Source organism: Gorilla gorilla, chromosome 12, assembly GCF_029281585.2.
Source record: "Gorilla gorilla gorilla isolate KB3781 chromosome 12, NHGRI_mGorGor1-v2.1_pri, whole genome shotgun sequence".
NCBI lineage: Eukaryota > Metazoa > Chordata > Mammalia > Primates > Hominidae > Gorilla > Gorilla gorilla.
This window is the reverse complement of record NC_073236.2, coordinates 58,544,657-58,569,869: the sequence shown is the minus strand read 5'-3', so window position 1 is coordinate 58,569,869 and position 25,213 is coordinate 58,544,657. Positions and strand designations below refer to the sequence as shown.

Below are 25,213 nucleotides of genomic sequence, written 5' to 3'. Positions count from 1 at the left end.
TGAGGCCGTTGCAGCTCTGTGGCAACGGGACCATGGCTGGGACGGCACACCTGCCCCTCCTACCTGGAGGTCACTGTTTGTGAGACATGGACACCTTAATTTTATTTTCTTTAGTTGATCAGAATGGAACAAAAAAAATTTAAAAATCCACTCCATTCTCCAACTCCTGAAATGCCTCTGCAGTTGGCTGGAGAAAAGGGTCCGAAGGTTACCATTTTCAGACAGAAGCTGCCACGTGTGCCACCCGCATGGTCTTCTCGTCCCGCCGGGGCCGGTGAGGCTCTGGGGGCTTTGCCCCCGCCGCGGCAGCTGGTAGACAAGAGACGTGTTTCACCTCCTGGAGGTCTGGACCAGTCTGGAAGGGACGGAGACGCTGTGGCGTCTCTCTGGGGGTCTCTCCCCGCCCGGGTGGACGTGGTGCTCCCTCCTCGGCCCCTGGGGCTCAGCAGCAGCCATGCAGCCCTCGCCTGCAACCTGCAGTCATCCCGCGGTGTCACGCCGGCAGCAACATAAAGTCGTCGTTGACGTCGACCATGGCCACGGAGAAGGAAGGCACGTCGTTCACGCACAGGGACTAGTGCCCAGCGGGGTCCAGCTTCTGCACTTTCAGCTGCCACTCCATCCTCTGCACGGCGTTCAGGGCCGCGGCCTCGTGCTGCTGCCACGTGAGCAGTTCTTCATGCGGTTGTACTTGTGGTCCAGGTCATGGAGCCAGGAGATGAACTGGCTGGTGTTGAGCCGGTCGCGCACTGACTTGTTCTCGTCGCGCTGGCTCTCTAGGGGCATGTTTTAAACCTCAGAGTCCAGCAGCATCGTGCAGGCGCTGAATGGCACTGCCTGGTTGGCGATGATCCTGGCTGCCCAGCAGTGAACCTGCAGAATCTCCTGCTCATAGGACATATCAGCTTCTACCGCTCGATGCTGTGCTGCAGACGTAGCTTTTCCCGGACCGCCTCCTGCTGCCTGAACAGCTCGTTCAGGGACTCCGCCAGCGAGGGAGGGGGTGCGATCACGGGCATGTGGAGCTTGCTGAGCGACTTGCCGTCCAGGAGATAGGAGCCCGTGTAGGTGACGTATTCGGCGTACCACTGGGTTGCCTGTGGCGTGATGCATCACAGAATCTTGCGCTTCTCCTCCATCTTCTTCCTGATGTGCAGGAATTCGAAGTAGGGGTTGGCCCTGTCGCTGTGGTAGGGCTAGATTGCGTCCAGCTTGATGGCGTCCACGATGGTGGCCAGCGTCTGCTGGATCACCTCCCGCGTCTGCTGCGTGGACGTGTTCAGCTGCTGGGTGGAGTGCTGGAAGTGGCGTTTGCACGGATGCTGGGCTGGGCGTAGTCCTCCTCCCAGCCGCGGGCCTGAGGCACACTCCTTGGAGTGAGGTGTGCCCTACTTGCTCTCGTCCACGAGCATCTGCCGGTTCCTGGTGATGCAGTGAGGGATCTACCCCACTCTGGGGGCTTTTGGGGCTTCGGCCGTGGGTTTTGGTTCTGATTCTGTGGCTTCTGGGTCGATGCCGCAGGGAGGGCCTTCGGCTGGGGCGGCAGCACGGGAGGCCGCAGTGTTGTTGTGGGGGCCAGCACTGTCCGCAGCCTGGGCTTGTGCCACAGTGTCCGTGGGGGGCAGGGGGCGTCGGGGGCACAGAGGGATGCGGCGGGGGGTGGGAGGGGTTCAGCCTCGGCCCCCTGGTCTCTGCTTCCCAGTTGGCACTGTTCAGGGGGAACGGGTGTGGGCTCCATGCTAGAGTCCAGATCCCCAGAGGCCCTCTCTTCTGGCACCGCTTCTGCCTCCGTAGCTTCTAGAGCCCCGTCCAGCTTTGGCTCCTCTGAGGGCTCAGGCTCGAGCTCTGTGGGGAGCTGGGTGGAGGCCTGGTCAGGAGGCAGTGACGGCTGCTCCTTAGCCACTAAAGCGGAAACATCCCCACCGTTACGACCACAGGGGCCCCCTGGAGGAATCTTTTCTGAAGGAGCAAGACTTTCTTCTATGGGTTCTGTTTCAACATCTGGGACATCTTTAGTCTGCAAGGGAAGCTCCAGCAGTGAGAAGGACCCCAGGTCCAGGTCGTCCTCGGGGCAGGCGAAGGCGTCTGCCCAGGGCATCGGCTCCACCTGGCGGAGGGTAGACAGGCTGTGGCTGTTGTCCAGGAGGCTATTTTCCGGGTGTTCCAGAGCCTCCACCTGAGCCACAGTGGTTACAGGCCTCAGGGGCCATGTCCAGCGGAGATTCCGGAAGTGACTTGCAGTTGCTGAAGAAGGATTCCAGCCCGGAGGGAGGGGCGTAAGGAGCCGCCTCTGAGGTAGAGGTGGTGGCGGGGACGGCTTCCACCCTGTCTTTGACATCCTCCAGTCCTGGCTCAGCGATGAGCAGAGTGTTCTGGGAGAGAGAGGCCGAAAGGGGGGGGCGGGTATGGCACCTCTGAGGCGCTGAAGGGCCCTGGGGCTGCAGAGTGGAGGGAGTCCGCGGAGCAGAAATATTTTGGGGACTCAGGGAATCTCTGTGGAGACTTCAGCAGGAGGTCTGAGCCCACAGGCCAGCTGACAGGGTTTTCAGAGGCGCTGCCAATCAGGCTGGAAGCAAGGGCCTGCTCGGCGGGGTGGGCCCACTTGACAGGCTCCTCAGTGATGACGGTGCTGACCCTCTTCCAGCGGCTCCAGGTAGCTGGGCTCCGGGGGGATGATGGGGGCTGTAGCCTGCTGGTCCTCGGTGGCGTCCAGGTGCGGGGGAATGGCCCCTTCGAGGGAAGGAACCAGCAGCTTATCTCTGGGGGAAGGGGAAGGTTTTGCTTGTAAATTTGAGAAGACGCCCTCTGGAGACGGGGTGACAGTAACAATGGTAGAGCATCGACTTTGGGCGAGGGGAGGCCATAGTCTGTGGAATATTACCCTGGGGACAAACAAGCAAACTTCTCCACGGGAACCGGGGGCAGGGGCGCCCTGTCTTCCATCTAGTGCAGCAGGGGAAAGTCGTAGCTGGAGGAGGCAGGAACGTTCTGCTGCCTGAGGAGCTTGTCTTCCAAGCTGAATTCCTCCTAGGGAGTCCTCCTAATAATGGCAGAGACCTAGCGGTAAAAGTTTATGGAGAGAGGTTTGGCAGGAGCCTGGCTGGCGTTTTCCAAAAGCCCACTTGATGCCGCGGAGAACCTGTCAAAAAAGGAGGCGGGCAGACGCTGGAGGGAGCAGTGGGCATGGGCGTGGAGTGCGGGGAGTGGGCGCAGTCGAACACAAGGTCCGTGTAGTCATCGGTGCTGCAGGACGGGGTCCTGGGCGTGTGCATCACCTCCTCGTAGCTGAGGCAGGACAGCACCGACGTAGGGGTGGGCACGCCAGTGGGTCGGCTCTGGTCAGGCCTAGGAGATGCAGGCAGGACCTCTTTCATGTGAGGCCCTGCGAGCCAGTCTTTGGAGTCTGCACCTGATCCTGGGTGTGGCTTATTTTCGGCAGCAGGTGGAATAGGAGTCAACTCCTTGAGCTTTTTGTCTTTAAAGGGAGGGTCCAGCCCCGGAGGTTTCTTGGCAGGAATTTCCAGACCCTTCTTCCGCCCGTCGTCTGCTGGCTTCGCCCTCTCCTTGAGGTTGGGGTCTCTGGACCGGTGCCTCAGCTTCTCCATCTGCTTCATCCTCTCCTTGTGCCCCTTGTGGCGCTCCTCGATCTCCAGGTCCTTCTGGGAGAACATCCTCTGGAAGCTGGTCATCATCAGGTTGCCATCCCCCCGGAGCTTTTCCCTGGGCCTGGCATCTTTCTTGCCTGGGTCTTTGGACGGTGATACTTTATCATCCCCTTTGCTCACCTTCACAGAGTCGCCCTTTTCTTTTTCTGCACTGTCCTTGAATTTCTCCTTCAGTTTGGCCTTCCTGAGCCTCGGGTCCTCATCCCTGGACTTGTCTTTGAGTGCGCGGGGAGGGCTGTCCTTGTCCCTGGCAGTGGGCTTCTGCTTGGTCCCTGTGATGCCGCAGGAGCCAGTCTGCATGCCTCTTCCGGTTCCTCCTCTTCTCGTCTGTCAATTTCTCCCTTTGTTTCTCTCTCTTATTCTTCACTTTTAGCATGTTGATGGCACTAGATCCATAAGGCTTTAGTTCCTTTTCTATTTTCTTGGAAGGTTCTCTCTCTGAATCATTTTTATCTTTCTTTTCGGTAGAAAATAATCCGGTGGTTTTATTTAGCCTATCTTCTATGACAGCTTTCATGTTGTAAGAAACTCCATAAGCAACCATCTCCAGGAAGTCCTTTTCATACTGGCCGGAGTCCTTCCTGCTGCCGCCCTCCTTGTAACCTCTGCCCTTCTCTTCTCGGCCTTTTCTTTCTTGGCTGTCTCTCTCAGTAGTGGCTCTACTTGGATGAGGATGAGGAGTGTCTGTGCCTCTCCTTCTCTTTCAGCTTCTCCGGGAGGCAGGCGCTCTCCCTGGCCTCCTCCTACATGGGTGGCTGCTTGAGAGAGACCTCCAGGAAGGCAGTCATCCCTGGCTCCTGCCCTCAGTCTGTGAAGCTGTCAGAGGAGACCTCACTGATTTTATCACTGGAGTCGTCTCTGTACTCATGGAGAGCTTCTTCCAACTTTTCAAGCAGGCTTTTTTCCATGTCAGCACTTTTCAAGGACTTCCTCTCCTTGGAATATTCTTTATCTGACTTCTCTTTGTGTTTGCTGTTAGCCTTGTCTTCAGCAGACTGTTTCTTTTCAGCCTTCTCAGGGAGCTTCTGTTCATTTTTCTTATCTTGTGTGGAGTCCACTAAAGCTCTTCCCTTCCTGTTCTTATACTTTTCTGGTACTCTTTAACCTTCTTCTCCTTGTGCTTTTCAAGGACTTTCTCTTTTTTGTCTGTCACTCCGTCAGCAGCCCCTGTGTCCTTTCTCTTGTCTTTGGGCTTCTTGTCCTTTTGCCTCTCGGGATGCTGCTCATCAGAAGAGGACTTCCTGTGTCTGTCAGAGGCATAGGCCTCCCACCCTTCCTCCTTCTCCTAGAGGTCATCCACCCTCTGCAAGTCGCTGGCCTCTCCGATCTTGAACCTACTCCCCATATAGTTGTCTTTGTCATCCTCTCTCTCTTCTGTGAATACGTCTGCGACCTATCAGCTTTTCTCCTTGCCTTTCTTGTCCTTTTTCTTTTCAGGGAAGTCTTCTGAGATAATCCCAGGGAAAGTCTTCTCCTTTTTCTCTTTCCCTTGGTCAAGAGACACTTTCCTTTTTTTGTCTTTGCCGTGTGTGTATTTATGTTTATTCCTTGGTATCTTTTTTCTCTTTAAAACATTTATCAAATTCTCTGTCCTTCTGACATTTTTCGAGGATAGATTTCTCACTTTTGTCCTTGTTACTGGACTTCTGTTTGTATTTTTCTGGATTTGTTTTCTCCTTCCTTTCCTTATCAAGGCCATCCTTCTTCCCTTGCACTGGGTCTTGCAGTTCCCACGGCTCCAGGCCCTTCCCAAAATCACAGTCAGACTTTTCCTTGAAGACACTCTGGTAGCCTCACTCCATCAGCTCCTCGCGGTGTGCAGTGTGCCTCCTCTGGCTTGGCCCTGCTGTCCCTGTGCTCCTTGGAGTTCTGGAGGGTGTCCTTTTTGTCCTGGCTGGCCTCTGCAGACTCTCTCTCCTCTTCTTGTCATTTTCCAAAAGGTAGCCGGGGACACTTTATGCTTTTCAGTCTGGTCTTTTCTCTTCTCAGAGTTTTTATCCAAATAGTCCTTGTCCTTTTGGAAGAAGGGCTCTCTGTAGTCTCGCTTCTCCGGGGCCCTGCTGTCCTGCTTCCTCTCCTGGCTGTCCTCCTTCACTGTTTCTAACATCAGCTTGGCCACAGAGTTATTCTTCAAGTCCCTGTAGTCTGTCACTGAAGAGTCCCAGCTGTCTCCCACTTTGAAATAAAAGGATGTATCAGACAAGTCAAAAAACCCACCGATCTGGCTGATTGTCAGAAAGGCTAAATTTGATGTCTTCATTCTCCAGAAACTGATTTTTATTAAAATATTCATCAAAAGCAGAATCTTCCCTATAAACCTTTTCTTTTTTGAGTTTTTCTTTATCTTCTTTAAAAGTCTTCTCCTTCTCTTTTGAAATGTTGTCCTCTTTCAAATCATTCTTTTTCTCTAATTTTAAGGGCCAGTCTTTTGACTTACTCTTTCTCTCCTCTTTGTACAGTCTCAGTTTTTCTTCCTTTGAAGACTTTTCCTTCAGAGATTTCTCCTTTTCTGCTTTATTCGAACAGTCTTTCTCTTCTTGGAAAGATCTGCTGATATCTTTGTTCATGTCTTTGATTCTCTTCAGTGATTTTTCATCTTTGGAGACCTTAATGATCTCATCTTTAAAGAGCCATTCTTTATCTTCTGATTTCATTTTGCTAAGTCTCTCTTCTTTTTTAAAGTGGTCTCGATCAAGCTTTAACACTTTTAACTTATTTTCAGTGGAAATATCATTCTCTAAAAGTATAGCCTTAATCTGACTTTTGCTTGTAGTCCTCATATTCATATGTAAAGTGTTCCAATTTCAGCTCTTGGCTGATAGAACACTGTCCCTTCTCCTTGTTTTTGTGTTTGTGTTTTGTTTTATGTTTCTTTGACAACTTTCCCCTCCTTGTTCAGCTTGGGGACGGTGCCCTCTGCGCTGGAGAGGAAGGGGCTTCTCTTCTCCGACAGGGAGCCCTGCAGCCTGCCCAGCTTCCTGTGCTCTGGCTTCTTCCTCACTGGCTTCAGCGATTCCACACTGGAGCCCCCAGAGGAGTAATCAGACTGGCTTGTCAGTCTCCTCCTTGTGGATTCTGATAAAGAACTGACCTCTGACCAAGCCAGGAGAGAAATGGTTTTCCAATTGTCTGTCTGCCAGTGCTTGGTGTGCTGGTTTGTATTGTTGGGGTTCTGCTTCTGGGTGGCAGAGCCCCCATGAGATGAGGTGGAGAAGGCAGACAGGGAGATGAACAGGGAGGGGTCCTTCATCACCAGCGGGGAACACTTGAGGCAGCTGGAGCTCCCCATGGAGTCCCTGTCATCCTCCCCACTCTCTGAGGACTCACTTTCTGACTCTGAGGAACAGAACTTGTCAATCCATTTTCCAAAGCAAACCTCTCTGCCTTTTGTTTCTCTGCTTTCCTTCACTTCTTTTTCATTTTTTTTCCTTCTGCTGCTTGGCATTAGAAGCCTCTCATTTCTTACCACCAGGCAATATTGTATGTGCTGAGAGTCTCAGCTTCTCTCCTGTCCCCATGGTGACACTCACATCCTCGTCGTCTGATGTGTCTGACAGGATATGATGGGATGCTTTCTTTGGTGCAATAGTGTTATTTTTAGTGTAACTTTTAACCTCTATTTTGGGTATAGAGATAAAACTATTGGATTTTGTTTCTTTTCTGTAATACTTTTTTTAACAGGTTCATTCAGAGCACCTTTCTCTTCTATTTCAGTGACTCATAGATATATGGTAAAAAAATAAAAAATAATGCCTTAGATGGCTTCTTCTACTCTTTCAACAACCTTCTTTCTAATTATGGCTACTTACCACTTCTCTGCTTTCATGAATATCTAACCTGTGTTCAATAACCACAAAGCATCAATATCAGCTAATACCTATTCTACATCTTGCAGATAAATAGTGGGGTTTTATATACTACTTTAGGCCAGTGTGAAAAGGATCTTACATGTTTCACTTATATTACTAAGTTGTAATCACTTTTTAGCTTACCAGTTTCCCTAAAGATAACATAAGCTTCAAGATAGCACCACCAACAAAAAGTCAATTTTGTATGTCTACCTTCTTGTAATAGAGTGAATTATTGTTTCCAATTTATCAGTTCCATGTAGTAGTTATTTACATACTCATCCTCATACCATTGTCATGGCTTCCTTTACCTCCATTGACTTGGTGCTTGGCCACAATCACTTGTTTTCACGAACATAATATTAATGGACAAGATATGAGTGAACACTTGAAATGAGCATGTACGATTGACTTTGTGCTCTTCTCCTCCATCTTTTTCCATTGGCAGCACCACCTTGCACTTCCTCTGATCCAAGGATAATGAATAACACTTAGAGCAGACCTAGGACAACCTCAGACATTGGGGCCAAACACAGCTGAGCCTAGCCTAGATGGCTAAACCTGAGATGATGTGAAGACATCTGTGATACAGATATAAATGCTTATTTTTGTATACCACTGAGATTTTCTGGTGGTTTATTTTGTAGCATTACGTTTAACTCTCTATATTTATTACAGTGTTTACAATGTAGTAGATATCTCAACATTTGTTTAAAATGAACAAAATGACCATTATTTAAATCAACCCATGAAACAGACAGACACATTTGGGTAGAAGATACTGCACACAATAATCATAAACAAGATGGGAGTTTTTAAGAAAACGCATATGGATAGATCGAAGTATGTCCCCATCACATGGCCAAATACTGACTAAAGTTGTTAAATGAAGAAGATGTTGTATCACCTATTACTCTGGATAAAAAAAATCTAGTTGGAGTGATAGAACTGAGATGGTGAAACAAATGGTAGAGCTAAGTATGAATGTGTTTAAGTTTATTAGATGTGCAGCAGAGCTCCAGCGTAGATGGGGATCACTGTAGACCAGAAAAGGAGTCTTAGAAGAGGGGGACCTAGAGCAGCACTTCTAAAAACTTGTAGGATTTAGGGAGAAGGAGGAAGAAAGGGTAATTCTAGACAGAGAGAGGAACACATAGAAAACTGTGCAGGCAGTTGAGAATGGCCTGTGTTGGTGGGAAAGAGTGTATACTGGAGAGCAGGTCAAAATTAAAACAAGAAAGTGGCATAATTTGAGTAGGATCAAATACTGGGTAACAGTGAATGCCAACTAAGAGTCCAAAAATGGTCCATATGGAATCAGAAAAACACTGACAATTCTTGAGCCAGAAAATGATATAGTAAAAGAAAAATTGCTCTGGCAGAAGTATTTAGAATTGTTTGAAGAAGGAGAAAATAAATGTAATAGAATCACAGTGCTAGGTAGTGTACTTATGCAAACCTTAGCCTCATAACCTGAGATTTATTTTTATACCACAGGCAAAAACATGAGTGTTCTCCAAAGTTATCATTTTCTCTATTATGTAAATTTGGAAGAGAGTTTAAAAAATTAAGCAGCAGGAGGTTGAGTGGTTAGGGAAGAACAATACTTTGGTACATCTGAACTTTGAGCCAGATTCTTTTCTCTGAACTATGTTCATTATCTGAGACACTGATTGTAAAGACCACGTTACCCAATGTAGGAGCAAAAGAAAGAGTTCATTAAAGCTATTCTTGATGAGTTAGAAGAAAAGGTTTTTATTACCATGAGGCAGAATTTTTCCTCAGTTCTTAAGGAAGGCTGTCAGCTGAGCTTCTGCAAATCATAACCCAAGTCTTAAACTTAAACCTTACGATATTACTCATGCTCAGTAACATAAAAGTGGTATCATTGTTGCTAGCAAATTAGAGGTCTTCAAATTGCTGAAAGAGACATAGAACAAGAGTTGAATCAATTATCTCATATTTAGGGTGTGTGTGTGTGTGTGTGTGTGTGTGTGTGTGTGTGTGTGTGTGTGTGTCTTCATAAATATTATGTAAACATGTTAGAATTTGATTTTGGGGCATTTTCCAACCTGATACTAACACCTATCTCTATATATTCATTATATACCTGATAAGATGCCTTTGTTACTTTTAATTTCAAATGTATTTTTATAACATTATGGACTTTTTGAGCTGAAAGAGATTTTATAGAAATCACATCCCATCTTGTCACTGTCAGAAGTGGAATCAGTTGTCTTAGCGGTGACTGCAGTGGTGGAGGTAGGCTGGAGAGCTTTTATTTTAGTGTTTCTTATTGACGATGCCACTGTTCATCGATCACTTAGGGCTTAAAGTCTTACAATCATCCCTGACTTCTCCCTTCTCTCATTCTCACCTGGTGTTGATTCTGATACTGAAATGCCCCTTATTTCTGACTCCTCCTTTAAACTCCATTTGAAACACTCTACTTTATACCTCCATTGTCTCTAACCTAGAAAATTTCAGTAACCTCACAATTTATTTCTGAGTCTATTTTTTTTGTTTTTGTCCTTCTTACACATTGTTCTTTCTGAAAGTTATCCTTGATTATACAATTCCTGATTAAAAAAATAATAATAGATTCTATATCTCATTATATGCCAGATAAAATTCAAGGTCTTTAAGTTACACAACAGCACTCTATGATTTGATCCCAAAACACAACTTCAATCTTATGCCTAATATATATATGGCCAACTATGAGCCAGATACTGCTTATTACTGGACAAATGTGTCTCATGTTTTCCAACCCGTATAAGAACTTACTGCATCAGAACCAATATTTATGATGCGAACTCTCAACAACAAAAACAGTCTGATTTATATTTAAATTATTCTGAGAAAAAAAGTGTATGTATTTTTTATGTGTATATACACACACATGTGTATTTGTAATCTGATTTTGAAAGACTGTCATCATAAATGGCTATAATTTATAACATTTTGAATATTAATTTGTATGGAATGCCTCAAGTTTTTAAAAAAGTTTATTAGTTATTATACCATCCTAAATATTACTCTTTTCTTTTTTGCTTTAATACATTAGTTGGCTTTTTATACTGATTTTGATAGAGAATCACAACTTTTTCTCAAATTACAATCAATATTCTCATGTCTGTATCATATCAAAAGTGTTTTTCCTTTAAGAACCAAATGTATCTTCATAAACTACTTTCCATTTATCAAATAATCTCATAGAGTTTTCCATCTTTTACTTGTCAGCTCTTGCTCACATATGGCAAGTAGTCCATTGTCACGGTTAAGAGTTTGAGCTGTGCAGGCAGATTGCCTCCATTATAAACATGTTTCTCTCACTTAGTAGTTTTATGACCATAAGAAAACTATATAACCTTTGTGTGTCTCAGTTTTGTCATGTAAAAATAAGGATAATAATATTCCATATGTTGTTTATGAAGATTAACTAAGACTATACATATACGAGCCTCTGAACAGCATCTCACTCATAGCTCTCACTCAATAAGTATTAGCTATTATTATTATCCACAATTAACTGCCCTAAAACCTAAAGCTCAAATGTCCCCTTGAGCTATTTTATTCTCAAGTTATATTTGAACTTCCAACAATGACACAGAAACTTTCTAAAAACGTTTTGCGTTATGTTTTAATTAAATGGACTGAAATTTATGAGAAAAACATAATATCCTACTATTTTAATAGTAGTAGATAAAGTAGGTAGGTGTTGTAAGAATAAAATTATTACTTTGAATACTTGAAAGTTAAAGTTAATACCTCTAGAAAGAAACCAGATTCTTTTTGTTTTCTCAACTTTTATTTTAAATACAAGTGTACATGTGCAGGTTTGTTACATGGTTAAATTGCATTTCGCTGGGGTTTGGTGTATAAATGATTTCATCACCCAAATAGTGAGCATAGTATCTGGTAGGTGTTGTTTTCGACCCTCACCCTCCTCCCATCCTTTCCCCTCAAGTAGGCCCTGGTGTCTGTTTTTCCCTTCTTTGTGTTCATGTGTGCTCAATATTTAGCTACCACTTATAAGTGACAACATAAAGTATTTGGTTTTCTGTACCTACATTAATTCTCTTAGAATAATGGCTTCCAGCTGCATCCATGTTGCTGCAAAAGACATAATTTCAGTTTTTTATGTCTGTGTATTATTCCATGACAAAAACAGCCTTCTTAATATTAGAGTCTGCTCAAGAATTTTGACCTCATAATTATCATGGTTCTACCACCTAACAGGGATTTTGAATGATTTCAAGAGGAAATGAGAGGCATGGACAAATTAGATGCCTAGATATTGTCTTTATATCTGTCAGCTTTGTACCTAATACTGGAGATTAGCCCTCTGTAGTGTAGACATATCCTTCCCAGGCTGTTCTAGGAGGCAGAAAAAAGAAGATGCCTTTACAGAGTTGATTTCAGTGTTTCTTAAATGTTACCGTGCATCAGAATCACAAGAGGGCTTATTAAAATAGTGATGGTGGGAGGACTCAAGATGGCTGAATAGGAACAGCTCCAGTCTGCAGCTCCCAGTGAGATCAACACAGAAGGCAGGTGATTTCTGCATTTCCAACTGAGGTCCCCAGTTCATCTCATTGGGACTGGTTGGACAGTGGGAGGGCGAGCCAAAGCAGGGCAGGGTCGCCTTACCTGGTAAGTGCAAAGGGTTGGGGAATTTTCTCCCCTACCCAAGGGAAGGGAAGCAGTGAGGGTCTGAGCCTGAGGAACTCCAGCACAGATACTGCGCTTGCCCCACGGTCTTCTCAACGTGCAAACCAGGAGATTCTCTCTGGTGCCTACCCCACCAGGGCCCTGGGTTTCAAGCACAAAACTGGGCGGCCAATTGGGCAGACACCGAACTAGCTGCAGGAGCTCTTTTTTTTTCCATACCCCAGTGGTGCCTGGAACACCAGTGAGACAGAACCATTTACTCCCCTGGAAAGGGGTACCAAAGCCAGGGAGCCAAGTGGTCTGGCACGGCAGATTCCTCCCCTACAGGGCCCAGGAAACTAAGATTCACTGGCTTGAAATTCTTGCTGCCAGCATGACAGCAATCTGAGATCCACCTGGGACATTCCAGTTTGGTGGGGTGGAGGGGCATCTGCCATTGCTGAGGCTTGAGTAGGTGGTTTACAGTCATAGTGTAAACAAAGCCGGTGGGAAGTTCGAACTGGGTGGAGCCCACTGCAGCTCAGCAAGGCTGCTGTGGTCAGACTGTCAGATTTCTCCTCTCTGGACAGGGTATCTCTGTAAAAAAGGCAGCAGCTCCAGTCAGGGGCTTATAGCAGACTTAAACATCCCTGCCTGATGGTTCTGAAGACAGCAACAGACCTCTCAGCACAGCGTTCGAACTCTTCTAAGGGTCAGACTTCCTCCTCAAGTGAGTCCCTGACCCCTGTGTATACTGACTGGGAGACATCTTCCAGTAGGGGCTGACAGACACCTCATACAGGAGAGCTCTGGCTGGCACCTGGCAGGTACCCTTCTGGAACAAAGCTTCCAGGGGAAAGAACAGGCAGCAATCTTTGCTGCTCTGCAGCCTCCGCTGGTGACACCCAAGCAAACAGGGTCGGGAGTGGACCTCCAGCAAACTCCAGCAGACCTGCAGCAGAGAGGCCTGACTGTTAGAAGGAAAAGAAACACACAGAAAGGATTAGCATGTCCACACAAAGACCCCATCTGAAGGTCACCAACATCAAAGACCAAAGGTAGAGAAACCCACAAAGATGGGGAAAAACCAGTGCAAAAAGGCTGAAAATTCCAAAAACCAGAATGCCTCTCCTCCTCAAAGGATCATAACTCCTCGCCAGCAAGGGACCAAACCTGGATGGAGAATGAGTCTGACGAACTGACAGAAGTAGACTTCAGAAGGTGGGTAATAACAAACTCCTCCGAGCTACAGGAGCATGTTCTAACCCAATGCAAGGAAGCTAAGAACCTTAAAAAATGGTTAGTCGAATTGCTAACTAGAATAACCAATGTAGAAGAACATAAATGACCTGACGGAGCTGAAAAACACAGCAGGCGAACTTCATGAAGAATACACAAGTATCAATAGCCAAATCAATCAAACGGAAGAAAGGATATCAGTGATTGAAGATCAACTTAATGAAATAAAGAGAAGAGACAAGATTAGAGAAAAAAGAATAAAAAGGAACGAACAAAGCCTCCAAGAAATATGGGACTATGTGAAAAGACCAAATCTATGTTTGATTGGTATACCTGAAAGTGACGGGGAGAATGGAACCAAGTTGGAAAACAATCTTCAGGATGTCCAGGAGAACTTTCCCAACCTAGCAAGACAGGCCAGCATTCAAATTCAGAAAATAGAGAGGACACCACAAAGATACTCCTCGAGAAGAGCAACCCTAAGACACATAATCATCAGATTTACGAAGGTTGAAATGAAGGAAAAAATGTTAAGGGCAGCGAGAGAGAAATGTCGAGTTATGCACAAAGGGAAGCCCATCAGACTGACAGAGGATCTCTCAGCAGAAACCCTACAAGCCAGAAAAGAGTGGGGGCCAATATTCAATGTTCTCAAAGGAAGTAATTTTCAACCCAGAATTTCATATCCAGCCAAACTAAGCTTCATAAGCAAAGGATAAATAAAATCCTTTACAGACAAGCAAATGCTGAGGGATTTTGTCACCACCAGATCTGCCTTACAAGAGCTCCTTCCTGAAGGAAGCACTAAACATGGAAAGGAACAACTGGTACCAGCCACTGCAAAAACATTCCAAATTTTAAAGAACATCGACACTACGAAGAAAATGCATTAACTAATGTGCAAAACAACCAGCTAGCATCACAATGACTGGATCAAATTCACACATAACAATATTAACCTTAAATGTAAATGGGCTAAATGCACCAATTAAAGACACAGACTGGCAAATTGGATAGAGTCAAGACCCATCAGTGTGCTGTATTCAGGAGACCCAGCTCATGTGCAGAGACACACATATGCTCAAAATAAAGGGATGGAGGAAGATCTACCAAGCAAATGGAAAGCCAAAAAAAAGCAGGGGTTGCAATCCTAGTCTCTCATAAAACAGACTTTTTTTTTTTTTTTTTGAGACAGTCTCGCTCTGTCACCCAGGCTGGAGTGCAGTGGCACGATCTTGGCTCACTGCAAGCTCCGCCTCCTGAGTTCATGACATTCTCCTGCCTCAGCCTCCCGAGTAGCTGGGACTACAGTTGCCCGCCACTTCGTCTGGCTAATTTTCTGTATTTTTAGTAGAGATGGGGTTTCACTGTGTTAGCCAGGATGTTCTCGATCTCCTGACCTCGTGGTCCGCCCGCCTCAGCCTCCCAAAGTACTGGGATTACAGGCGTGAGCCACCGCACCCAGCCAAAACAGACTTTAAGCCAACAAAGATCAAAGGAGACAAAGAAAACTATTACATCATGGTAAAGGGATCAATTCAACAAGAAGAGCTAACTATCCTAAATATATATGCACCCAATACAAGAGTAACTAGATTCATAAAGCAAGTCCTTAGAGACCTACGAAGAGATTTAGACTCCCACACAATAATAATGGGAGACTTTAATACCCCACTGTCAATATTAGACAGATCAACAAGACAAAAAGTTAACAAGGATTTCCAGGAATTGAACTCAGCTCTGCACCAAGCAGACCTAGTAGACATCAACAGAACTCTCCACCCCAAATCAACAGAATATACATTCTTCTCAACACCATATCACACTTATTCTAAAACTGACCATGTAATTGGAAGTAAAGCACTCCTCAGCAAATGTAAAAGAACAGAAATCACAACAAACTGTCTCTCAGACCACAGTGCAATCAAATTAGAACTCAGGATTAAGAAACTCACTCAAAACTGCACAACTACATGGAAACTGAACAACCTGCTCCTGAATGACTACTGGGTAAATAACGAAATGAAGGCAGAAATAAAGATGTTCTTTGAAACCAATGAGAACAAATACACAACATTCCAGAATCTCTAGGACACATTTAAAGCACTGTGTAGAGGGAAATTTGTAGCACTAAGTACCCACCAGAGAGAGCAGGAAAGATCTAAAATCGACACCCTAACATCACAATTAAAAGAACTAGAGAAGCAAGAGCACACAAATTCAAAAGCTAGCAGAAGGCAAGAAATAACTAGGATCGGAGCAGAACTGAAGGGGATAGAGACACAAAAAACCCTTCAAAAAATCAATGAATCCAGGAGATGGTTTTTTGAAAAGATCAACAAAATTGATAGACCACTACTAGCAAGACTAATAAGAAAAGAGAGAAGAATCAAATAGACACAATAAAAAATGATTAAGGGGATATCACCACTGATCCCACAGAAATACAAACTACCATCAGAGAATACTATAAACACCTCTTTGCAAATAAACTAGAAAATCTAGAAGAAATGGGCAAATTCCTGGACACATACACCCTCCCAAGACTAAACCAGGAAGAATTTGAATCTCTGAATAGACCAATAACAGGCTCTGAAATTGAGGCAATAATTAATAGCCTACCAATCAAAAAAAGTCCAGGACCAGATGGATTCACAGGCGAATTCTACTAGAGGTACAAAGAGGAGCTGGTACCATTCCTTCTGAAACTATTCCAGTCAATAGAAAAAGAGGGAAACCTCCCTAACTCATTTTATGAGGCCAGGATCATCCTGATACCAAAGCCTGGCAGAGACACAACAGAAAAAGAGAATTTTAGACCAATATTCCTCATGAACATTGATGCGAAAATTCTCAATAAAATACTGGCAAACCGAATCCAGCAGCACATCAAAAAGCTTATCCACCATGATCAAGTCAGCTTCATCCCTGGGATGCAACGCTGGTTCAACATATGCAAATCAATAAACGTAATCCGGCATATAAACAGAACCAAAGACAAAAACCACATGATTATCTCAATAGATGCAGAAAAGGCCTTAGACAAAATTCAACAGCCCTTCATGCTAAAAACTCTCAATAAACTAGGTATTGATGGGATGGGAGAGGATGAATAGTTGGAAAGTGAAACTGTCTGGGGAAAATATTGTAAATTGCTTCTGATTCTTCCACTTGTGAAACACAGGATATTTCAATACATTTCAATGCCTGTCATTGAATATGTGCAAAGGAAGCCAAAGCTCTCTCTCTCAAGCAGAGACAGAAACATAAGTGTATTCATCAAGAAAGGAATAATGAACAGACATAAGAGGAGACAATGATGTGAAGGTAAGAAAACTTTGAAAAGAGTAGAGCAGTTATTCTCAGTTAGGATCTCGATACTGGCATCGGTATTACCTAGGAATTTGTTAGAGATGCAAGTCGTCCGCTTCACCCAAACAATGCTGGACCAGAATCCCTGGGGCCGAGGCCCAGCCATCACTATTTTATTTTTATTTTTTATTATACTTTAAGTTCTGGGTTACATGTGCAGAATGTGCAGTTTTGCTACATAGGTATACACATGCCATGGTGGTTTGCTGCACCCATCAACCCAGCACCTACATTAGGCATTTCTCCTAATGTTATCTCTCCCCTAGCCCCCGACCCCCTCAATAGGCCCTGTTGTGTGATGTTCCCCTCCCTGTGTCCATGTGCTCTCATTGTTCAATTCCCACTTACGAGTGAGAACATGCGGTGTTTGGTTTTCTGATCTTGTGATAGTTTTCTGAGAATGATGGTTTCCAGCTTCATCCATGTCCCTGCAAAGGACATGAACTCATCCTTTTTTATGGCTGCATAGGATTCCATGGTGTATATGTGCCACATTTTCTTAATCCAGTCTATCACTGATGGACATTTGGGCTTGTTCCAAGTCTTTGCTATCGGGAATAGTGCCGCAATAAACATATGCGTGCATGTGTCTTTATCGTAGAATGATTTATAATCCTTTGGGTATATGTCCAGTAATGGGATTGCTGGGTCAAATGGTATTTCTAGTTAAGTTTAAGTTGTTCATGCATCTTGAGTTGATTTTTGTATAAGGTGTAAGGAAGGGGTCCAGTTTCAATTTTCTGCATATGGCTAGCCAGTTTTCCCAACATCATTTATTAAATAGGGAATCTTTTCCCCCATTGCTTGTATGTGTCAGGTTTGTCAAAGATCAGATGGTTGTAGATGTGTGATGTTATTTCTCCTTGCTAGAAGAACAAACAAGTAGTAAGTTTTGGAATGTACAAGTCTAAGAAATAGATTGTTAACAATTTTGGAGCTCATGCGGCCACTGGCCTCATAGTTTGAAGCCAAGTCACCTGGTGAAAAGAAACAGAGAAAAGCCAGACCATGGGTGTTTCGTTGGATCAGGCTCCCTGTGATCCCAAGGCTCCTACCACTAAGTTGTTCACCACCAGCATCACTACCACACAGTCGTGGTTAATGAAATTCATCCCTGGGATCAGGGATTATATACCTGATTATATACCTTATAAGTTGGTCTCATTGGAAGAGAATCAAGTGTGTGATCATAAAGTGAGATCTAAGATATTTGCTTTCTCTAATATCATTTAAGTAAGTAATGCTCTGATGCTAAAAATTGATTAACAGGTATCCTGGAGCAAGGTCTCATGAAATTGGAGTGTAGGAAACAGATGCCTAGGAAGAAAAACTAAGAGTGCTGATATAATTAACACATAGGCACCAGATAAATTTGCCTTTATCACTATTTTCCCAAGGCTGTCTCTGTCCCAGAAATATGGACAATTGTTAGGTTAAATCACAAAGAGATAAGAAAAGACAGAAAGTTCATCAACTCTAGCTTGTTATGGCTTGATGCCCACATGCTGACCTTGGTTTGCTTTCAATTCCTCGATACCACACCTGTGTCTGCTAAAACTGACTGTGGTCTAGTATGCTTGACCCTCTTTAAAAGAGTGAATGGTTCTACCTTGTGCTTCATTTATCTTGAAACGAGACTCAAGATTGTTTAAGGTCATGAAATGTATCCTAGGTTCAAGCTGTGACAGTTTAGTGAATTGTAAATGAGTATTTCCTACTGTTTGCAATTATTTCTCAGCCTAGAAAAGATTTTTGGCTGGTGTCAGGGTTTGAAGTTTCTCTATGTTGTTTTCAACTAAACATTATTCTCTCTGTCTCTCGGTTTTGTTCCTGATATCATACGCGCTTCTCAATCAGGCTGTACTTGTCAACTGCCTTTCAAGTTACCACTGCAGACTCTTTCAAAATGTGTTCATTTTTTTATTGTGAAATTATTATTGTCTCCTAAAATGTTTCTGCTTTCTCTTTACTCTCATTGAATTTTTGTCTAATTTTGTTTTAAAATTAAACCAAATCAAGCAATAGTTGTGTTCCATGCCTTCTTACTTAAGGAATTGTTACATGCAAGCAACTAGCTTGTACAATTACATTTTGTAACATATATATTTGTTTTTAGTAAAAAGTTGGCTATAAACAACTTAATTACTTTCTTTACCTGTCTCTCAAATTGAATGTAGCTCCAGAGGTGGTATTTTGGAAATAAAAGAAAACAAAAACAAAAGTTTCTTATTTCTTGTCAATTAAGAAAATATAAGATAAAAGATAATTTTGATGTCCTTTTAGTAGAAATTATTAAAGAAAATTGTATCACAACTCCACTTTTAAGTAGAACTTCACTTAGCCAACTGCAGCAGTATAATTGTGTCTTCAATTTAAATATCTATAGAACTAAAGGTTTTATCTGTCCTCTCTAAGATCCATCTTAGCAGAATAATCAAAAAAATCTAAGTACTAAAATACAGAAGTAACTTATTTCATTAATTTCTATTTAACTTCATGTTAGTAAACAGTTTGAAGAATCTATATATTTTTATGTTTTAGATTAGCAGAATATAAGTTTTGTCCATATAGACATATATTTAGATCTGGTTTTAATGTTTTGATAAATCTGTGTATTCAAGTCAATGTAGAGTTTGATTGACATCACTTCCACTAAAACTATCGAAACATATCTAATGCATAATTGCCAAAGGTTTATTTCCTTATTACAACATATTTAACTAAGATATTATTTTTTAAATGCATACTCCCAGGGTCTTACACATAGTGGAGTAAGAGAAATCACGTTACATTCATTATCTCAATTTATTTTTAAATATCCCAAACTTCTCTAATATGATTTTCTGCACCCACACGTTTACTTCCCTAGAGTTTTCCCAATTTTCACAGGTAAAGAGGTAAATATTTTAACAACTTTGAAACCAAGATAAGTGGCTTCTGCAACTAGATATTGTGACACTATATATATTGCAGGCAAAACTAGTGTGAGAAGAGAAGTGAACAGCCAGTAATTCACCACACGTGTGGAGGAAAAAGAAATCAATTGATCAAGAAATACATGTAAGCAAACCCAACAAATAACCATTAGCAACTTCATATATGGGGACTAGGGTAAAGTACAATATTGAGATATTGCTGGAGGTATGAAGTTAAGGTTGTTAATCCTTGAGCCTCCTAAAATCTGCAAAAAAGGCCAACAAATTTTAACCCATTCTAAGCAATTGCGTCACCGTGGTATTCACTGCTTTACTTACTGTAGATAGCATGCTAAGTATAATAAAATAATTTTCACTAATTTCAACATTTGTTCAAAAGTGAAGGATATACTGCCAACAAAACAGAAAAAATTAACTTGACACTTCTCAATAGCTCTAAATGACAGAAGCCAACCTGACACTTTTAGAATTTTAAAAATTAATTTTAATGAGGAATTATTTATAAAAATAAACTTCATCAATTTTAAATATAATACTATTTCTGTTGGTTCCTTCTTTCTCCTTTCCATTTGTAACCCCCATTACTTATATATTAAAACACTTATTCTACATTTCACTGAGGCTCTGTTCATTTTTCTTAGTGTTGTTCTCTTTTCTTATTTATGAATATGCATAATATCTTTAAGTTAACCAATTGTTTCTTACATCTGTTGGTAATTCAGTCTCAATGTGTTTTTCTTTTCTGATATTATATTTTTCATTTTTATTAAGTTCAATTTGGCTTTTAATTCATGGTTATTTAACTTCTTTATTATGTTTCTTCTTTTCTTCATTTCTGTGAGCATATTTTAAAGATTTATAACACCTGTTTTACCTTGAATGCTAATCATAGAATCTTTATTTCCATTGATAGATTTTTTCATGGTTCTCTATTTTATTTTCCTGCTTTTTTGCACACCTGACAATTTTTTATTGGACTTAAGTGTCAAATTTGTATTTCTAAAAAAGATATTGGATGTTGGTTTAGCACAGAGTTAATTGGCAACAGCTTGATTATTTCAAGCTTTGCATTTTATTATTTATTATGCCAAATACAAAGGAGCCTTTATTCTGAAGCTAATTTAGCCCTACTACTAAGGCGTATTCCTTCTGAGGACTCTCCCTAATGATCCTGTCTTACCTGCAGGATTTGGTGAGCCTGCTCTTCTGTGGTTGTTTTTTCTGCATCTTTGGAGAGTTTCATCCCATTCCCGCATATCTTAGTACTCAGTGGACAAAGGGAGGAAACTGTAGTTCTCCCAGGCTGTCTTTCGGTGCAGTTTTGTCCTCCTGGTATTCTGCCTTATGTATTCTAGTAACCTAAACCACTCCAAATTCTGTTTTCTATCACAGTATCAAACTCTGGTCTCAAGAATGGTTGAAATAAACTATCAAAAATAAAATATGTTCACATTTTCAACTTTTTGAGTGACTCATTTAAAACTTTAAAGACTTTAGGGAATAAATTATGAGTATAGATAGCTCTGCAATGCTTCTGAATACCATTGTAGCTTAACATGAGGATAAAACTATAAAACATAGGGAAAAAACCTTACAAACTCTTTGTTATCATGCATAAAGATTTTAGAGCTTATATAATATGGCATTTTAACACATTTAGAATAAAGTACTAGATGTAAGAACTCTATAAAATTATCAAGTAGAATTTATTTAAAATTAGAAAAATGAGTCATATTGAGAATTACACTATTAAAATTCATCTCATTAATAAGATAAAAACATATGATGCTCTAAATAAATGGCCAAAAATCATTTTACAAAGTGAAATATCCATCTCTAAGAAAAGCTTTTAGCAAGATAATTATAATTCCTTAACATAAAGATGAATATTTTCTACCAGAATAACTACTGGACTTTGCTCAATGTGGATTTTTTAAATGATAAATTTGAAAACCAAGTGCTTTGGCTTTGAAAGTGCATTGCTATAAAATTAGGCCTTATTTTTCTTAATACCTGAATTGGAAGACTACAGCATTTCACATTTTTTATTAGCAGGCAGCCCTGTCCTTGTCTAAGTTTTCCCTCCTATCTCTTCTTAAAACCTCCTGGGTATACCTACGTTAATCATGGATCCCTCATCCTTGTTATTTATCATGTATACTGTTTGGGGCCCACCATCACAGGTGCTGTCCTGAGGGGAGAAATCAATCCCCACCAGTTCATGTTTTATTGCTGCTAGTCCCACGAGTTTGTACTCAATGGTGAAGTTCTGATAATGCAAAAAGGTATGCCACACCCTGTCACTTCCACCACAATAGTCTTGATAGTATTTTTTGTTGGTTTATTTTATTTGAGGATTTTAAAAATTTGAGACACAACATACTATAAAACTGACAATTTTAAAGTGTATAATTCATGAACAGCCACTCACCCTTACCTATTTCCATACGGGCCCTGGCAATTCACTATCGATTTGCCTATTCAGTACAGTTCATCTAAATGAAATCATTCTGTAATGTAGCATTTAGTATCTAGCTTCTTCCAGATAGTGTAATATTTTCAAGGTTCTTTTATGTTAGAACATCTAGAAATGCTTCACTCATTTTTATGGCTGAAAAATATTCCTTTGTAGGCATATAGCACAATTTGTTTGTCCATTTGTTTGCTGATAGATATTTGGGTTGTTTCCAATTAAAATTATTCTATTAACATAAAAAGTAATGGTATGAACGTTCGTGTACAGGTTGTTATATAAATATATTTCCAGTTCTCTTGGGGATATACCTAGGAATGAAGTCACTGGGTAATAAGGTAATTCTATATTTAACTATTTGAGAAAATGCTAAACTGTTTTCCAAAGCATTTACATTATTTTACATTCTTATCTTCAGTGTATAAAGCATACAATTTATCCGCATCTTTGTAAATACTACTGTCAACTATCTTTCAGGTTGTAGCCATCCATTGCATTTCCTTTGATATGGTTTGATTCTGTGTCCCCACCCAAATCTCATCTGGAATTGTCATCTCCAGGTGTCAAGGGAGGGACCTGGTGGGAGATGATTGGATCATGGGGGCAGTTTCTCCCATGCTTTTCTCTTGATAGTGAGTGAGTGCTCACAACATCTGATGTTTGACAGTTCCCCCACCCCTGCCACCTTCCTGCTGCCAGGTAAGATGGTTCTTGCTTCCCCTTTTCCTTCCACCATGATTGTAAATTCCCTGAGGCCTTCCCAGCCATGTGGAACTTTGAATCAATTAAACCTCTTTTCTTTATAAATTACTCAGTCTCAGGTAGTATCTTTATAACAGTGTGAGAATGGACTAATGCATCCTTAATGACTAACGCATCCTTAATGACTAACGATAGTGAGAATCTTTTCATGTGCTTATTGACTATACAACTATACATATATCTTCTTTGGATAAATGTGTACTCAAATTATTTTTTCAACTTTTCTCTCTTTTATTAATTTAATTTTTTAATACATAGTAGTTTTATTTGTATTAGCCAAAAGCTAGAAACACCCAAGATGTCCTTCAACAGGCAACTTTTGAAAAAATATTTAATTTTTAAATTTTTGCTGGCACAGAGTGACTGTATATATGTATGGAGTACCTAGGATGTTTTAATACAAGTATGGAATGTGAAATAATCACATCATGAAGAATGGGTAGCTACCCCCTCAAGCATTTATCGTTTGTGTTACAAACAATCCAATTACACTCTTTTAATTGTTTTTAAATGTACAATTAAGATATTGTTGACTATAGTCACCCTATTGTGCTATCAAATAGTAGGACTTATTCATTCTCTCTATTTATTGTAACCATTAACCATCCCCACCTCCCCTCCAGCCCCACACTACCCTTCTCAGCCTCTAGTAATTTTCCTTCTACTCTCTATGTCCATGTGTTCAATTGTTTTGATTTTTAGATCCAATAAATAAGGGAGAACATGCAGTGAGTCTTTCTGTCCTTGCTTATTTCACTGAACATAATGATCTCCACTTCCATCCATGTTGCTGGTAATAACAAGATCTCATTCTTTTTTATGGCCGAATAGTACTCTTCCGTGTGTGTGTAACACATTGTCTTTATCCATTCATCTGTTGATGGATATTTACATTTCTTCCAAATCTTAGCTATTTTAAACAGTGCCACAACAAACATGAGAATGCAGATATCTCTCTGATATACTGATTTCCTTTCTTTGGGATATACTGATTTCCTTCCACTGGGGTATATACCCAGGACTGGAATTTCTGGATCATGTGGTAGCTCTATTTTTATTTTTTTGAGTAACCACCAAACTGTTCTCCGTGGTGGTTGTACTAATTTGCATTCCCACCAACAGTATATGAGAGTTCCCCCTCTCTTCATATTTTCACCAATATTTGTCCTTGCCTCTTTTGGGGATATAAATGATTTTATAATTGCTTTTATTGATTGTATTTTATATCTGATCAGTGTTGTCTGAAAATATCTGTAGGAAAAAAAAGTAGCTCTTATTTAAAAGGAATTACATTTACTCCATCAATTTGGGAATTATTGCCTTTTAACAATAACAAGTCTTTCAGTCTGTGAACATTAAATACATTTTTGTTTATTTGGTTTTCTTTAATTTTTTCAATCATATTTTATAGTTTTCAGTGTACAAGTTTTACACTTCTTTTGTTAAATTTATCCCTAGATATTTTACTTCTTTTGATGCTATTGCAAATAGAATTGTTTTATTCATTTCATTTTCAGATTGTTCATTGCCAGAATGTAGAAATACAAATGATATTTGTATATTGAGTTTACAGCTTGTGACCTTTCCGAATGCACTTATAAGCTCTAGTATTTTTATGAATTCCTTACTATTTTCTATGCATATGATCATGTCATCTGCACATAGAGATTTTTCTTTCTTTCTTTACAATCTGGATATTTTGAATTTTTCTGTTGCCTAATTTTGCTAGTTTTAATTTCCACCATAATATAATATTAAGTAGAATTGATGACAGTAGACATCTTCACCTTATTTCTGAATTTACTTAGTGTGATGTTAACTGTAGAGTTTTTAAAATTATATGTTAGAAATCCTTTACTGGATCAAGACATTTTCTTCTAGTTCGTTGAGTTTTTAAAATTATATGTTAGAAATCCTTTACTGGATCAAGACATTTTCTTCTAGTTCGTTGAGTTTTTAAAAAGGATGAAACAGTGTTGAATTTTGTCAGGGTTTTTTTTTCCAGTTTTTATTGGAATGATCATGTGCTTTTTGTCTTTTCTTCTATTAATATGGGGTATTACACTGGTTAATTTTTGTCTATTGAACCAACCTTGCATTCATAGAATAATTTCACTTATTCATGATGTGTAATTCTCTTTATGTTATTAGATTCAGTTTGCTAGTATGTACTTGAGGATTTATGAAACTCTATTAATACAGGACATTAGTTTACAGAGTTTTAAAAATATGTTTTCATGGTTTTTATATTGCAGTACTACTGGA

At 41.2% G+C, this 25,213-nt stretch overlaps 1 pseudogene; it reads right to left on the bottom strand.

Annotated features, from left to right (window-relative positions):
* Nucleotides 1–493: 493 nt before the first annotated feature.
* Nucleotides 494–25,213, bottom strand: part of LOC101140830 (ankyrin repeat domain-containing protein 11-like) — a 200,003-nt pseudogene continuing 175,283 nt past the window's right edge.